General features: G+C 49.5%; 1 protein-coding gene across 1 annotated transcript in view; it reads left to right on the top strand.

Annotated features, from left to right (window-relative positions):
* The first annotated feature begins 2,327 nt into the window (after positions 1–2,327).
* The window catches only part of SCTR (secretin receptor), a 231,348-nt gene continuing 215,472 nt past the window's right edge, over positions 2,328–18,203 (top strand). Inside the window, exon 1 of the mRNA XM_077273411.1 lies at positions 2,328–2,609. The gene's annotated coding sequence lies outside the window, so the exon portion shown is untranslated. The remainder of the gene's footprint in view (positions 2,610–18,203) is intronic.

An 18,203-nucleotide genomic window follows, 5' to 3' on the forward strand; every position in this document is an offset into this window, starting at 1 on the left:
CTGTGGTAACGGGTGGAGGACGGGGTCCAGGACCTGTGGTAACGGGTGGAGGACGGGGTCCAGGACCTGTGGTAATGGGTGGAGGACGGGGTCCAGGACCTGTGGTAACGGGTGGGGGACGGGGTCCAGGACCTGTGGTAATGGGTGGAGGATGGAGTCCAGGACCTGTGCTGACGGGTGAAGGACGGGGTCCAGGACCTGTGGTGACGGATGGTGGCGACTCCCATTCAGACGGTGATACCAGTGGAAAAGAGTGTAATAAGGTTGACTCAGGCAATTCTTCCTCCCGTCGCCGGAGACGTAAAAGAGCCAAAGGGGCTGAGCCGGTTGTTCCGTGTGAGGAATTGACGGAAGATGCTGAGGACCTGGGGTATATGAAGTACTCTGAAGTCCCAGGGAAAAGGGACGAACCTAATGATGTCACCGCTGAGACCCAAGAGAGGGCCGACCCTGACAGTGCAGAGTCTGAGGGTGCAGAAGTGGAGGAGGCCATCAAGGAGGTGGTGCCTGAAGTAAATACCTCCTCAAGTAATGGATGTTCCACCAGTCCAAAGGATGGGAGGAGCAAGATAGAACTGGTTAAAGAGACGGTGAACGACCATCTCGAACGAGAAAGGGTCCTGAGACAAGCGGCTGAGCGCAGAGTGGATGAGCTGGTGAAGGAAGTCTCTGAGCTCAGAGGTCACCTGTTCAGATGGCAAAATGTGTATCAGACCCTAAAGGAAGACATTGACGTGCTCAGAGAAGCACTGAAAGGCCCTCTACAAGGAAAAGAGGTGGTGGTCGCAGACTTCTCGTGTCAGTACCAGAGTGGTAACGAGGTGAAGCTGCTAATGCCCATCTTGACCCGGGGTCTGGAAGAGGGTAAAGCTGAAGAGGAGTTGGCGCTAAAAGTAGAACAAGATGGTCACCCGGTTGTGACAGGTTTCTTGATGGAAAGGTCCATGGCAAGGCAGGAGCCATCTGTTCTTGAAGGAAGTGAGACTCCGCTCTTCAAGTGCGTGATAGATGTACCCATAGAGGCGCAAGATGCATGTACCCGTGAGGGTGTGCATGAAACCTTTAAAAAGGCAGTAGAAGCGTGTAGTGTGCACTGGGCACTGGAGACGAAACAGTTGGTGATACGGTCTTCTAAGGAAGTCACAGTGAAGAGGGTGGCTGTCCTGAGGGACATGCACCTACAGTGCCTCCGCATGAAACAGATGATCCTGTTGAGGAATAATGAGGCCACTCGATGTTTGGAGCAAGCCAGGAAAGCTCAAAGTCGTCTGGGCTTGGTAGAGGGCACAGTCCAAGTGCCCAAGGCTCTGGTGGCGAAGCTCATTGGCAGATTTGGGAAAGTGATGCAGGAGATGGTGAATATATCCGGTGTGAAGAGACTAAGGATTCCGGCTGATGACGAGGCCCAGGTGGGTGAAGATGGGATGGTGTCATTCCTGGTCGTCGGGTCCAAGGAGAGTCTAGGAAATATCCGGATGCTCCTGAGGTATCGCGTGGCATACCTGAGAGAAGTAGAGCAGCTAAGACTGTACAGATGGCAGGTCAACAAACAGCTGCAGAACATGAGGTTGCGGCCGCCTTCTTCCCAAGGAAAAGGGAACAGAAGGGACCCTCCAAATGATGAAATAGCAGGTTGCCGGAGACTTTCAGCAAGGCAAGAACGTCGAGAATCTGCAAGTAGTAGTTCTACTCCCAGTATGAGACTGAGAGACCTGGACAGTAGTTCCTGTCGTATACTAAGTGGGTCCGACTCAGACCAGATAGTCGGTTTAACCGTCAGTAGGACTCATGACCGCGCCAACCGTGGGTGCCGGCCGTGGAGAGGAAAGTCGGGTGACGGGGCGTACAGAAAAAATGTGGTGACCAGGGGTCTGTTGACACGAGTAGATGGTGGCTTGAGAGCTAAAACTCAAAATATACACATTGACCGCTGGGGGCGGGAAGACCTTACCAAAGGTATGATTGTATGTGATGCCCAAAACCGACTGAGACGGTTCCCTTGACTGATACGGCAAGGTAACGTGCGTGACATGTCTCGTGACCCCACGTGTATGACAGGTGTTCAACCCCACAAGTTTGAACAGAGGGGGGGATATGTGATGCAGTGACCCCTGTAACAGGTAGGGGGCGCTGCATGGTCTCCCCGGTATGTGCACGGAGTTGTATTGAGGCCGTGAGAATAGACCTGCAGTGATGTCAGGATCACGTGACCAGCCATGTGATCCATTACTGTGGGTGTGGTTACAGGTACATGACGTGACCAGGGTGTGGGTCACATGGTCCCTGGGTTCCTGTGTGGTTCCAGTGAGTGGACCTGAGTGGTGAGGTTACAGGGGGTTCCTGAGCGCTGTGTGTGGGCTGTGTATGCCCCTGTGCTGGAAGACCTGGTAGGAGGCTTCCTGGAGAGCACATGCTGGCGTGAGAGGTCCTGGGAGGTGTACCAGGACCCCTGAGCAACACACAGTGGAACTTGGGGAAGCTACAGTCCTTCGGTGGGTCTGGACTGACTGATGTGTGCCGGCCAGGCAAGTTAGTGAACCCCGTAAGGCAGTTTCCCCAGGAGAGAGGACTGACAAGGAGTCAGCAGACGGAGCAGGAGCTCCCATAAGGTACCTCCACAAGCTGTTGGTGCTTGTAACCTGGACTGTGTGGTAACCCACGGCAGCTGGTCAGTGAGGACCAGCATGTGTAGTGTCCGTGAGTCCAACCCGTAGTTAAAGTGTTTGAAGATGCAAGTTAATGTCACCAGTTGGTGCCTATTGTGTTTTGTGAGACATACATGATGAACTGAGCATAACCCGGTTTATGAGGCTTAATAAACAGTATGGACTGCTTTGTTTTAAAAACCCGTGCCCGTGTGCTTGAATATCGCAGCCAAGCAAGTGTCCCCCAACACACTCAGTAAGAATAGTCTTACAGACCCCTCATCATTATGGTGCGTGATCCCTCTAGGTTCAAGCAACATATTGTAATCCGATTTCTTCTATTTTATTATTATTCTACTTCTTCTTCTCCGCGTTTTCCGCTCGGCGCAGAGACCCCGTTCAGGCGGCGTTTCGAAGCCCTCGGTGGGGACAGGTGTGCTATGTATTTTTGGAGTCGATCCGATTTGTAGTTTTTTTAAAAAATTCGCATTTTATCCCCTTCCCGACATGTGACGTAATAGTACGTCACATGTCCGGACCCCCGCTTTGATGTGCGCTCCGGCGGTGAGCGCACATCAAAGTCGCGACATGTCAGCTGTTTTTTACAGCTGACATGTGCGCGCAATAGCGGCGGGTGAAATCGCGATCACCCGCCGCTATTAACTAGTTAAATGCCGCTGTCAAACGCAGACAGCGGCATTTAACTACCGCATCCGGCCGTGCGGCCGGATATGAGCGCATCGCCGACCCCCGTCACATGATCGGGGGTCGGCGATGCTCCTCCATTGTAACCATAGAGGTCCTTGAGACCTCTATGGTTACTGATCGCCGGTGGCTGTGAGCGCCACCCTGTGGTTGGCGCTCACAGCACACCTGCAATTCTGCTATATAGCAGCGATCTGATGATCACTGCTGCATAGCAGAGCCGATCGGCTTGTGCCAGCTTCTAGCCTCCCATGGAGGCTATAGAAGCATGGCAAAAGTAAAAAAAAAAAGTTTTTAAAAATGTGAAAAAAATAAAAAAAATATAAAAGTTTAAATCACCCCCCTTTCGCCCCAATCAAAATAAATCAATAAGAAAAAAACCCAACCTACACATATTTGGTATCGCCGCGTTCAGAATCGCCCGATCAATAAAAAAAAGCATTAACCTGATCGCTAAATGGCGTAATGAGAAAAAAATTCGAAACGCCAGATTTACGTTTTTTTGGTCGCCACGACATTGCATTAAAATGCAATAACGGGCGATCAAAAGAACGTATCTACACCAAAATGCTATCATTAAAAACGCCAGCTCAGCACGCAAAAAATAAGCCCTCACCTGACCCCAGATCACGAAAAATGGAGACGCTACGAGTATCGGAAAATGGCGCAATTTTGTTTTGTTTTTTGCAAAGTTTGGAATTTTTTTTCACCACTTAGGTGAAAAATAACCTAGTCATGTTAGGTGTCTATGAACTCGTAGTGACCTGGAGAATCATAATGGCAGGTCAGTTTTAGCATTTAGTGAACCTAGCAAAATAGGCAAGCAAAAAGCAAGTGTGGGATTGCACTTTTTTTGCAATTTCACTGCACTTGGAATTTTTTTCCCGTTTTCTAGTACACGACATGCTAAAACCAATGATGTCGTTCAAAAGTACAACTCGTCCCGCAAAAAATAAGCCCTCACATGGCCAAATTGACGGAAAAATAAAAAAGTTATGGCTCTGGGAAGGAGGGGAGCGAAAAACGAAAACGGAAAAACGGAAAAAGCTCCGGGGGTGAAGGGGTTAAGCAAATATTTTCCCATGGGAATCAATGGCGACCTTTCCATGACCCCAACTGACGTGAATTGAAGCCACAGCGCAGCTGCACAGACCTTACAAAGATGGCAGCTATGCAAATGTACCGTGTCCATTTTAGGACACGATCATTTATCAAAGTCAAACATCAGAATAATGTGACTCTGACTCGTGACTACCGAGGGGCCGAATGTGCCAAAGTGGCTACCTAGTGGCCAAAGTGGCTACCAAGTGGCCAAAGTGGCTACCGAGATGCCGAATGTGCCAAAGTGGCTGAAGTGGCTACTGAGGTGCCGTGCCAAATGTGCCAAAGTGGCTACCAAGTGGCCAAAATGGCTACCCAGGGGCAGGGCCCTGCATGCAAGACTTGCTCCTGAGGTTAATTGGCACCAAAGTGGCTTCTGAGGGGCCCTGGGAACCAGACTGGCTCCTGCGGGGCCCCGCACAACAAAGTGGGTCTTGGACTTCACATACTAAAGTGGCCCCTGAGACTCCTTGCATGCCAGACTGGCTCCTGAAAGGCCCCGACATCATAGTGGCTGTTGAGGGGCCACACCATGCAAAGCGGCTTGTGAGGGGCTGCACTACGCAGTCGCTCTGGCTTTAACCAACCTAAGATGATTCGCACCACAAGAATGTCCACAAAATATTTCCATGAAAATGCGATATGCGCTTTTGTCCATGTTTATTTTTCAGGGGTACAGCGGCAATTAAATGGTTGCTATCGTTACTAAGGTCCCCATCACACTGATCCATAACGTTTCAGCGATACCCCGCGGTGACAGTGGGATACAACATGGCAGGGGGCATTCGTGAGCATGGCCGATCCCTGAGCATGGCCGATCCCTGAGCATGGCCGTTCCCAGCCCGGCCGTTCATCGCTGGGGTGTCAGGCATCATACACTGCCAGTGAAGGTAATTGTTCACTGTGACCGCTGCGCTTGTAACGCTGCGCTTGTAACGCTGCGCCATACCTCCCAACCGTCCCGATTTCAGCGTGACAGTCCCGCTTTGGCACCGGGGTCCCGCTGTCCCGCTTCGGGCATTTAAAATCCCGAATTTGCGGCCGCCGGTGAAGCCCCGCCCACTTCCGGGACGTAGAGAGAGCCCGATTAGGTTTGTGGCTGTTTTTTTTTTCTTATACATGCTGGGTCTCCTCCCGACCGATCCCTCCCCCGCCCCCGCCCCCTGTGTGTGCGGCGCTGCCACGCTGAGGAAGAGAGCCAGCAGCGATCAAGATGAGAGGTCAGCGACTCACTACCTGAGGTGTGTGCACAGAGCTCTGGCGTCTCCTGCTCTTAGCTGCTATCCCGGCAGAGAAGGAGAGACGGGGGAGGTGCCGGGACAGTGCAGAGCTGTGAGCAGCCGGAGAAACTGAAGAGCTGCACATGGACAGATCAGCCGCCCCTGCACCACAGAGGAGATTGTGTGTGTGTGTGATGTGTGTGTGTGTGTGTGTGAGTCATGTGTGTATGAGGTATCTGGTGTGTGTGATGGCTGGGTGTGTGTGATGGCTGGGTGTGTGTGATGGCTGGGTGTGTGTGTGTGATGGCTGAGTGTGTGTGTGATGGCTGGGTGTGTGTGTGTGATGGCTGAGTGTGTGTGTGTGTGATGGCTGAGTGTGTGTGTGTGATGGCTGGGTGTGTGTGTGTGATGGCTGAGTGTGTGTGTGTGATGGCTGGGTGTGTGTGTGTGTGATGGCTGGGTGTGTGTGTGTGTGTGATGGCTGGGTGTGTGTGATGGCTGGGTGTGTGTGATGGCTGCATGTGTGTGATGGCTGCGTGTGTGTGTGTGATGGCTGCGTGTGTGTGTGATGGCTGCGTGTGTGTGTGATGGCTGCGTGTGTGTGTGATGGCTGCGTGTGTGTGATGGCTGCGTGTGTGTGATGACTGCGTGTGTGTGTGATGGCTGCGTGTGTGTGTGTGATGGCTGCGTGTGTGTGTGATGACTGCGTGTGTGTGTGATGGCTGTGTGTGTGTGTGATGGCTGCATGTGTGATGCATTTGTGTCAAAGCTGCATGTGTTTGTGAGCTGCGTTTGTGATGCTGCGTGTGTATGTGTGATACTGTGTGTGTGTGATGCTGCATGTGTGTGAGCTGCGTGCCTGTATGTCATTATACAGTATGGAGAACTGTGGCCATAATACAGTATGGAGCATCATGTGGGGTCATTATACAGTATGGAGCATCATGTGCAGTCATTATACAGTATGGAGCATCATGTGCGGTCATTATACAATATGGAGCATCATGTGCGGTCATTATACAGTATGGAGCATCATGTGCGGTCATTATACAATATGGAGCATCATGTGTGGCCATTATACAGTATGGAGCATCATGTGTGTTCATTATACAGTATGGAGCATCATGTGCAGCCAGTATACAGTATGGAGCATCATGTGCGGTCATTATACAATATGGAGCATCATGTGCAGTCATTATACAGTATGGAGCATCATGTGCAGCCAGTATACAGTATGGAGCATCATGTGCGGCCATTATACAGTATGGAGCATCATGTGCGGTCATTATACAATATGGAGCATCATGTGCAGCCAGTATACAGTATGGAGCATCATGTGCGGTCATTATACAGTATGGAGCATCATGTGCGGTCATTATACAGTATGGAGCATCATGTGGGGCCATTATACAGTATGGGGCATCATGTGCAGTCATTATACAGTATGGAGCATCATGTGCGGTCATTATACAATATGGAGCATCATGTGTGGCCATTATACAGTATGGAGCATCATGTGTGGCCATTATACAGTATGGAGCATCATGTGTGGCCATTATACAGTATGGAGCATCATGTGCGGCCAGTATACAGTATGGAGCATCATGTGCGGTCATTATACAGTATGGAGCATCATGTGCGGTCATTATACAATATGGAGCATCATGTGTGGCCATTATACAGTATGGAGCATCATGTGTGTTCATTATACAGTATGGAGCATCATATGCAGCCAGTATACAGTATGGAGCATCATGTGCGGTCATTATACAATATGGAGCATCATGTGCAGCCAGTATACAGTATGGAGCATCATGTGCGGTCATTATACAATATGGGGCATCATGTGCGGTCATTATACAGTATGGAGCATCATGTGCGGTCATTATACAGTATGGAGCATCATGTGCGTTCATTATACAGTATGGAGCATCATGTGCGGCCATTATACAGTATGCATGCGGTCATTATACAGTATGGAGCATCATGTGCGGCCATTATACAGTATGGAGCATCATGTGCGGTCATTATACAGTATGGAGCGTCATGTGCGGCCATTATACAGTATGGAGCATCATGTGCGGTCATTATACAGTATGGAGCATCATGTGCGGTCATTATACAGTATGGAGCACTGTGTGGCCATATTTTTTTGTTTATAACTATTGTATATGAAACAGTGTGATCAGCAGTGCTAAATGGGTGTGCTTGGGACGTGGATATGGGTGTGACTAATTATGAATGGGTGTGGTCAGAGGCGTGGCCTAAAATTTGCCGCGGCGCGCTTTGTCCCTCTTTCCCATCTTCAAAAGTTGGGAGGTATGCTGCGCTTGTAACGCTGCGCTTGTAACGCTGCGCTTGTAACGCTGCGCTTGTAACGCTGCGCTTGTAACGCTGCGCTTGTAACGCTGCGCTTGTAACGCTGCGATGTCGGGTTTGCGATGTTGCAGCGTCGCAGTTGTCAGCGGTATCATTCAGTGTGAAGGGACCTTAATACTAGTCCACTAATTGTACAATTTTATTGAGAACATAGGGACCACTGCTCTGCTAGAAGAAATGTATGGGACAAGGTTCCCTGATTAACGAAAATTGCCTCAGAGTAAAACCATTTTGGTTGTCCATAGCAACCAGAGGTCAGCTTTCATATTTGAAACTGCTGAGGTAAAATGAAAGCTGACCTCTGATTGGTTGTCGGGGCAACTAGCGCTGTCTGTCAGGCAGTGTCGCTGTGTGCGGCCTGTTCTCCCTAATCTGCGAGTCGCCGTCTAATTTCTGTGTTCGGTGAACAACATAAAGCAGAATTTCTAGTGAAATCAATAACTCAAACGGAGCCGCCACAATTTCTCACATACAGACTCGGCCTAGGACAGCGTGCCTGCCCTTCACAAGTGTCCGGACCCCGGTCATTTCATCATTGTGGGTCCCAGGGCCCCCTGAAGCAAATGCTGGTGACATCACACAGGTCCCTTAGCCTGCACCCAAAATTATATCATGGTGACATCACTCCATCACTGCCATTGGCGGCATATACCGCCCGCCCCAGGTGGTGCCATCGCTGGACGCAGCATTCATAGTCTAACTTTACTTTCTTACAGTCGACACCTGATGATGCACTGCTGTAAAGCTGGCAGCGCTGTTCAGGCACCATGTATGTCCTTCAGGAAATGCCCATCTAGTTGTATATGTCCCCCATCACTGTATATGTCCCCCATCATTGTATATGTCCCCCATCACTGTATATGTCCCCCATCACTGTATATGTCCCCCATCACTGTAAATGTCCCCCATCATTGTATATGTCCCCCATCACTGTATATGTCCCCCATCACTGTAAATGTCCCCCATCATTGTATATGTCCCCCATCATTGTATATGTCCCCCATCACTGTATATGTCCCCCATCACTGTATATGTCCCCCATCATTGTATATGTCCCCCATCACTGTAAATGTCCCCCATCATTGTATATGTCCCCCATCACTGTATATGTCCCCCATCACTGTAAATGTCCCCCATCATTGTATATGTCCCCCATCATTGTATATGGTCCCCCATCACTGTATATGTCCCCCATCACTGTATATGTCCTCCATCCTTGTATATGTCCCCCATCCTTGTATATGTCCCCCATCATTGTATATGTCCCCCATCACTGTATATCTCCCCATCACTGTATATGGTCCCCCATCACTGTATATGTCCCCATCATTGTATATGTCCCCCATCATTGTATATGTCCCCCATCATTGTATACGTCCCCCATCATTGTATATGGTCCCCCATCACTGTATATGTCCCCCATCACTGTATATGTCCTCCATCCTTGTATATGTCCCCCATCCTTGTATATGTCCCCCATCATTGTATATGTCCCCCATCACTGTATATCTCCCCATCACTGTATATGGTCCCCCATCACTGTATATGTCCCCATCATTGTATATGTCCCCCATCATTGTATATGCACCCCTATCCTGGTATATGCGCCCCCATCATTGTATATGCGCCCCCATCACTGTATATGCGCCCCATCACTGTATATGCACCCCCATCATTGTATATGTCCCCCATCTTTGTATATGGTCCCCCATCATTGTATATGCACCCCTATCACTGTAAATGTCACCCATCTTTGTATATGCACCCCTACCCTAGCATATATGCCCCCATCATTGAATATGTCCCCCCATCATTGTATATTTGCCCCTATCCTGGTAAATGTCCCCCCATCATTGTATATGGTCCCCCAACATTATAGATTTCCCCATCATTGTATATGTCCCCCATCATTGAATATGCGCCCCTATCCTGGTATATGTCCCCCATCATTGTATATGCGCCCCTATCCTGGTATATGTCCCCCATCATTGAATATGCGCCCCAATCCTGGTATATGTCCCCCATTATTGTATATGTCCCCCATCATTGTATATGCGCCCCTATCCTGGTATATGTCCCCCATCATTGTATATGCGCCCCTATCCTGGTATATGTCCCCCATCATTTTATATGCGCCCCCGTCATTGTATATGTCCCCCATCATTGTATATGCGCCCCCATCATTGTATATGTCCCCCCATCATTGTAGATGTCCCCATCATTGTATATGCACCCCCTTCATTGTATATGTCCCCCCATCATTGTATATGTCCCCCATCATTGTATATGCGCCCCTATCCTGGTATATGTCCCCCATCATTGTATATGTCCCCCATCATTGTATATGCGCCCCTATCCTGGTATATGTCCCCCATCATTGTATATGCGCCCCTATCCTGGTATATGTCCCCCATCATTGTATATGCGCCCTCATCATTGTATATGTCCCCCCATCATTGTATATGTCCTCCCATCATTGTAGATGTCCCCCATCATTGTATATGTCCCCCCATCATTGTATATGGTCCCCCAACATTATAGATGTCCCCATCATTGTATATGCGCCCCCATCATTGTATATGTCCCCCATCGTTGTATATGTCCCCCATCATTGTATATGCGCCCCTATCCTGGTATATGTCCCCCATCATTGTATATGCGCCCCTATCCTGGTATATGTCCCCCATCATTGTATATGTCCCCCATCATTGTATATGCGCCCCTATCCTGGTATATGTCCCCCATCATTGTATATGTCCCCCCATCATTGTATATGGTCCCCATCACTGTATATGTCCCCCCATCATTGTATATGCTCCCCCATTGTATATGTCCCCCATCACTGTATATGTCCCCCATCATTGTTTATGTCCCCCCATCATTGTATATGTCCCCATCACTGTATATGTCCCCCATCATTGTATATGCGCCCCTATCCTGGTAGATGTCCCCCATCATTGTATATGCGCCCCTATCATGGTAGATGCCCCCCATCATTGTATATGCACCCCTATCCTAGTATATATGCCCCCATCATTGTATATGTCCCCCCCATCATTGTATATGCGCCCCTATCCTGGTAGATGTCCCCCATCATTGTATATGCGCCCCTATCCTAGTATATATGCCCCCATCATTGTATATGTCCCCCATCATTGTATATGCGCCCCTATCCTGGTATATGTCCCCCATCCTACCAGCGCCACTGTTCAACACTTAGAAAACCCCCCACAATGAACACCGCTACCCACCTTCCTTCCCCCCGCGTCTTCTTCTGAAGTCGACAGCTGATTTGGCGTCCAAGCTATGGGTGGCGCATGACATCACTGCCATGTGCTCGGTCGCGCTGCTAGCCTCTGATTGGTCAGCAGCGTGTATTGCAGCGCATGGACCCGGCAAGTTTGTGTACTTCAATACACTTCAGCTGGATGTGTAGCCGAGGACGCAAATCCAGCTGAAGTAAGGGCTGGCGTCGCGGAGCTCCTCACCCGTTTACCCCGGTGCCCACAGGGAGGGCTCAGCGTGCCCCCTCTGTCACGTGTGCCATAGGTTTGCCACCGCTGACCTAGACCCCGCGGGCATGTTAACATGATGTGCCGACGTCATCCCCAGCTCTCTGCAGAAGTCACATGTGCACAGATTTATTCACCCACATCATTGTTCCTCTGAAGCTTGTTGTCCGCTTCAGTGGCACCATCGGCATGTCCACGAGTGTCTTCTTCAGTGGCATGATAACATGCTGTGACGCCCCACTAGTTCAGGGAGAACAACATCGATTAGTCAAAGGCCTAATTAGCATATGAAATGCAAAGTTTATAATCCCTTTTTATTAACACGGATCTAGGTGTTAAACACTATAGGGAGCTCCTTAGGAAGGGTATTTAGCAACCAATAGTCCAATGCAGGTGGCTGGAGGGCACGTACCGGTCAGGTACCCTGTAAACTACGTCCTACTCTGAGAATCCCTAATGCCTTTCCTGTCTTTCTTCTACATTCTCTGGTCCCCAGTAGGTCCTTTCCTGCGGTCCAGATTGTCGCTGCTCCCGCTTCTGACACAGCGTATGAGATCGATCAATTTCTGGACTGTAAGAAGGTCCGCAGCAATCTCCTCTACTAGATTAATTGGAAGGGACACAGTCCTGAGGAGAGATGTTGGTTGCCACAGAAGGACTGAAATACTCCAACGTTGCTCAGAAAATGTCATGTTCAGCATCCTCATTCTTCCATTAGGACTCATCTGGGAGAGGGTACTGTTGCGCTCCTGTTCCGGATCAGGGCTTTGCTCCCCTCTCCCCAGTCTGCTGGACTCAACTGTGCTCCAAGTCAGGCTTTGGAGATCGCCTGTAGGGATCCCAGGTGATCATCTATTTGTACTTATATAAGGGACTACCAAGACACACACCTTCTTGTTATTAAAATTTCTAAGTCCTGACGTTCTGTGTGCCTGTAGCCTTTAGGACCTCTGCTACCTGTTCCTGGTCTCCTGTCAGCCTGCAGCCTTCACGACCTCTTCTACCTGTTCCTGATCTACTGTCCGCTTACACACTTGAGGACCTCTGCTGCCTGTCTCCTGTCTAACTACAGCCTCCAGAACGTCTGCTATCTGTTCCTGATTTACTGTCTACCTACAGTCTCCAGGACCTCTGCTACCTGTTCCTGATCTACAGTTTGCTGCTATCTCCAAGACCTCTGCTACTTGTTCCTGGTCTCCTGTCCGCCTACGGCCTCCAGGACCTCTACTAATTGTTCTTGATCTACAGTCCACCTACAGCCTCCAGGACCTCTACTACCTGTTCCTGATCTACTGTCTGCCTAGTCTTCAGGACCTCTGAAACCTGCTCCCAGTCTCCTGTTTGCCTACAGTGTACAGGACGTCTGCTATCTGTTCCTGATCTACAGTCTCCAGGACCTCTACTACCTGTTCACTGTCTGCCTACAGTCTCCAGGACCTCTACTACCTGTTTCCTGTCTCCTGTCTGCTTACAGTTTCTAGGACCTCAGCTATCTTTTCCTGATCTACAGTCCGACTACAGTCTCCAGTACCTCTACCACCTGTTCCTGATCTACTGTCTGCCTACAGTCTCCATAACCTCTACTACCTGTTCCTGGCCTCTTTTCTGCCTACAGTCTCCAGGACCTCTGCTACCTGTTCCGGATCTACAGTTTACTGCAATCTCCAAGACTCCTAGTCTCCTGTCTGCCTATGGTCTCCAGGACCTCTACTAACTGTTCTTGATCTACAATCCACCTACAGTCTCCAGGACTTCTACTATTATTATTATTATTTATTGTTATATGGCGCTTTACAAGTGAGGAGGGGTATACATAATAAAAACAAGTACAATAATCTTGAACAATACAAGTCATAACTGGTACAGTAGGAGAGAGGACCCTGCCCGTGAAGGCTCACAATCTACAAGGGATGGGTGAGGATACAGTAGGTGAGGATAGAGCTGGTCATGCAGCGATTTGGTCGATCGGTGGTTACTGCAGGTTGTAGGCTTGTCGGAAGAGGTGGGTCTTCAGGTTCTTTTTGAAGGTTTCGATGGTAGGTGAGAGTCTGATATGTTGCGGTAGAGAGTTCCAGAGTAGGGGAGATACGCGAGAGAAATCTTGTATACGATTGTGGGAAGAGGAGATAAGAGGGGAGTAGAGAAGGAGATCTTGTGAGGATCGGAGGTTGCGTGTAGGAAAGTACCGGGAGATGAGGTCACAGATGTAAGGAGGAGACAGGTTGTGGATGGCTTTGTACGTCATGGTTAGGGTTTTGTACTGGAGTCTCTGGGCAATGGGGAGCCAGTGAAGGGATTGACAGAGGGGAGAGGCCGGAGAATAGCGGGGGGACAGGTGGATTAGTCGGGCAGCAGAGTTTAGAATAGATTGGAGGGGTGCGAGAGTGTTAGAGGGGAGGCCACAGAGCAGGAGGTTGCAGTAGTCAAGGCGAGAGATGATGAGGGCATGGACTAGGGTTTTTGCAGATTCTTGGTTGAGGAATGAACGGATTCGTGCAATATTTTTGAGTTGAAGTCGGCAGGAAGTTGAAAGGGCTTGGATATGTGGTTTGAAGGAGAGATCAGCGTCAAGGATAACCCCGAGGCAGCGAGCTTGTGGGACTGGGGAGAGTGGGCAGCCGTGTACTGTAATGGATAGGTTCGTTGGGGGGGTCACGTGAGATGGGGGAAAGATGATGAATTCTGTTTTGTCCATGTTAAGTTTCAGAAATCTAGCGGAGAAGAAGGATGAAATAGTGGACAGACATTGAGGGATTCTGGTTAGTAGGGAGGTGATATCTGGTCCAGAGATGTAGATCTGTGTGTCATCAGCATAGAGGTGATACTGAAAGCCATGAGATTCTATGAGCTGTCCCAGGCCAAAGGTGTAAATGGAGAAGAGCAGGGGCCCAAGGACTGAACCTTGTGGGACTCCGACAGATAGGGGGCGAGGTGAGGAGGTGGTGTGTGAGTGGGAGACGCTGAATGTCCGGTCTGTTAGGTATGATGAGATCCAGGATAGGGCCAAGTCTGTGATGCCAAGGGATGAGAGGGTCTGTAATAATAGGGAATGGTCCACTGTGTCAAAGGCAGCCGACAGGTCGAGGAGGAGGAGAACAGAGTAGTGTCGCTTGCTCTTGGCGGTTAAGAGGTCGTTGGTGACCTTAGTTAGGGCAGTTTCAGTGGAGTGGTGTGACCGGAAGCCAGATTGTAAGCAGTCAAAGAGGGAGCAAGAAGAGAGATGGGAGGACAATTCAAGGTAGACGTGTTGTTCCAGTAGTTTTGAGGCATAGGGGAGAAGTGATATAGGGCGATAGCTAGATACAGAGGATGGGTCAAGAGAGGGCTTTTTGAGGATAGGTGTGATGGAGGCATGTTTAAAGCTTGAGGGGAAAACACCAGTTGTTAGTGATAGGTTGAAGAGATGGGTTAGGGTTGGGATGAAGATTGTGGCGAGGTTTGGGATGAGGTGGGATGGGAGCGGGTCAAGTGCACAGGTGGTGAGATGCGATCTTGAGAGTAGAGTGGCGAGTTGATCTTCTGTAATGGTGGGGAAGTTGGTTTTGGAGGTGGAGGGTAGGGAAGTTGGGAGGAAGGGCTCTGGGGGTTGTTGACCAAAACTGTGTCTGATGTTATCAATCTTCTGCTTGAAGAATGAGGCAAAGTCTTCAGCAGAGATAAGTGGGGAGGGAGGAGGTGCTGGGGGACGGAGGAGAGAATTGAAGGTGTTGAATAACTGTTTAGGGTTGTGAGACAGGGAGGATATGAGAGAGGAGAAGTAGGTTTGTTTAGCTGTGGCGAGTGTGGCCTTGAAAGTAGTGAGGGACTGTTTGAATGCGATGAAGTGGTCGTTGGAGTGGGATCTTTTCCATCTGCGCTCAGCAGCCCTGGAAGCTCGCCTCAGTTCTTTGGTCAGGCTGGTGTGCCAGGGCTGTCTGTTGATTTTGCGAGCTTTGGTATGTGTAAGTGGGGCAGCAGATTCCAAAGCTACAGCTATTGTGGTGTTATATAGAGCGGCAGCGTCATCCGCATTGTGTATGGAACTTATGTCTGTGAGAGGGAGGAGGGATTCATAGAATGAATGTAGGTCAAGATGTTTAATATTTCTGCGAGGGTGTGAAAGTTTGTGGGGTGGGGACTCTAGACATGGAGTGGAGAGAGATGAGAATGTGAGAAGGTTGTGGTCAGAGAGTGGAAGAGGTGAGTTAGAGAGGTTAGATAGGGAGCAGAGGCGGGTGAAGATGAGGTCCAGTGTGTGACCATCTTTGTGAGTGGCTGCAGAAGACCATTGAGTGAGGCCGAAGGAGGAAGAGAGAGATAGAAGTTTAGTGGCAGCTGAGAGGGAAGTGTCAATGGGGATGTTGAAATCGCCCATGATGATAGTGGGGATGTCTGCAGAAAGGAAATGAAGTAGCCAGGTGGTAAAGTGGTCAAAGAAGATGGTGGCTGGCCCTGGGGGGCGGTAAATAACAGCCAGTTGGAGGTTGGAGGGGGAGTAGATGCGCACAGAGTGCACCTCAAAGGAAGGGAGGGTAACAGAGGGTGGCAGTGGGATTGGGGTGAAGGAGCAGTCATCTGACAGGAGAAAACCAACTCCTCCGCCATGCTTGCTGCTGGGGCGGGGTGTGTGAGAAAGGTGGAAGCCACCATAAGAGAGTGCAGCAGGAGAGGCTGTGTCAGAAGGGGTGAGCCAGGTTTCGGTGATGGCGAGGAAGGAAAGTTTGGTAGTAACAAAAAGATCATGGATGTAGGAAAGCTTGTTACAGACAGAGCGAGCGTTCCACAGAGCTCCTGTTAGTGAGACTGGGGAAGCGGAGGCTGGGTGAATGGGTATAAGGTTAGAGAGGTTACGGAAGTTTGTGATGGAGCGTGGGTGGGAGGTAGAAATGACTGTGGGAATATGGTGAGGAGGACCAGGATTTGGAGAAATATCACCAGCAGTGAGAAGGAGCAGAGATAGTGTTAGCAGGTGGGAGCAGGAGAGAGCGTGAGGGGGCTGCCTGTGCTTTGAGACAGAGGATTGTATGTTAAGGAACAGTTCTGAGGAGGAGGTGAGATGGATGGGGAGGATTGAAGAGGAGATGAACAGTTCCTTACTTGGTGTGGGGATTGGGGGAGGTAGCAGAAAGTGAAGGATTATAGGGGTGAAAGTGAAAACAAACTGAAACATTGTTTACAGTGACTGGCCAGTTACCTTCAGTTCCCTTCAGGTTCAATTCAGGTTTTAATTCTAATGTAATCCACACTTTTAGAACACACTTCTAGAAATCACACTGCAGACTGAAGTCTAGCAGACTTGTGCTATGCAATATATGGAAAACTAAGTGCGTTCAGGTGTGGAGCAGAGAGGAGTGGTCTCTGCTCATCTTGGTCAGAGAATTAAGGGTGGACCAGATGCATACCATCAAGACTAAGTAAACAAGGTCATAAATATCACAGAGTAAGTTGGGGGTTAGCTGAAAGGCATACCATCACAATGCTAGGAGCAGAGGAAAGTCTATGCGCAAAGCTGGGTGATGTACTATGTGCACTTCACAGACAGACAGCAGGAGAGCTGGGTGGACTGGGTGGGTGAACATACCATCACAATGCTAGGAGCAGAGGAAAGTCTATGCGCAAAGCTGGGTGATGTACTATGTGCACTTCACAGACAGACAGCAGGAGAGCTGGGTGGACTGGGTGGGTGAACATACCATCACAATGCTAGGAGCAGAGGAAAGTCTATGCGCAAAGCTGGGTGATGTACTATGTGCACTTCACAGACAGACAGCAGGAGAGCTGGGTGGACTGGGTGGGTGAACATACCTGTTGGAAGAATAGAGATGCTTGTTAGAGTGCGATGGTGGCAGGTAGAAGGGCACAGTCTGTATACATCTTTCAGGTTTTAATTCTAATGTAATCCACACTTTTAGAACACACTTCTAGAAATCACACTGCAGACTGAAGTCTGAACTACTACCTGTTCCTCATCTACTGTTCGCCTACAGTCTCCAGGATGTCTGCTACATGTTCCTGGTCTCCTGTCGGCATACAGTCTCCAGGACCTGTACTACTTGTTCCCAGTCTCCTGTCTGCCTCCAGTCTCCAGGACCTCTGCTATTTGTTCCTGATCTACAGTCTCCAGTACTTCTACCACCTGCTCCTGATCTACTGTCTGCCTGAAGTCTCCAGGGCCTCTACTGTTATGATCTGGTGGCCTAAGAGCAGCATAAGACGTACTCTGGAGAAGGTGGTGCCTGTACTGACCGCAGTGTTATGTGTTATGGTTTCCAATGGCAAGGAAACATCAGAAGCATAGACTAAACGGACAAGCTCTCGGGTGATGGAAACTAGAGCTGACCGCGATGCTAAACCTACACACCACACTAGAAGTAGCCAGGGGGCATTCCTGCATTGTCTCTAGATGCCGCGCGCCAGCCGGAGAACTAACTACCCCTGGTAGAAGAAAACACAGTCCTGGCTTGCCTCCAGTGAATGTCCCCACAGGAGATAGCAGCCCCCCACATATAATAACGGTGAGAGCAGATGAAAAGACACACGTAGTATGAAAGCAGATTTAGCACAGAGAGGCCCGCTAACTAAATAGCAGAAAGATACAACAGAGGACTTCGCGGTCAGCTGCAAAACCCTTCAAAACACCATCCTGAAATTACCTTAACTCA

Source organism: Ranitomeya variabilis, chromosome 7, assembly GCF_051348905.1.
Source record: "Ranitomeya variabilis isolate aRanVar5 chromosome 7, aRanVar5.hap1, whole genome shotgun sequence".
NCBI classification, from domain to species: domain Eukaryota; kingdom Metazoa; phylum Chordata; class Amphibia; order Anura; family Dendrobatidae; genus Ranitomeya; species Ranitomeya variabilis.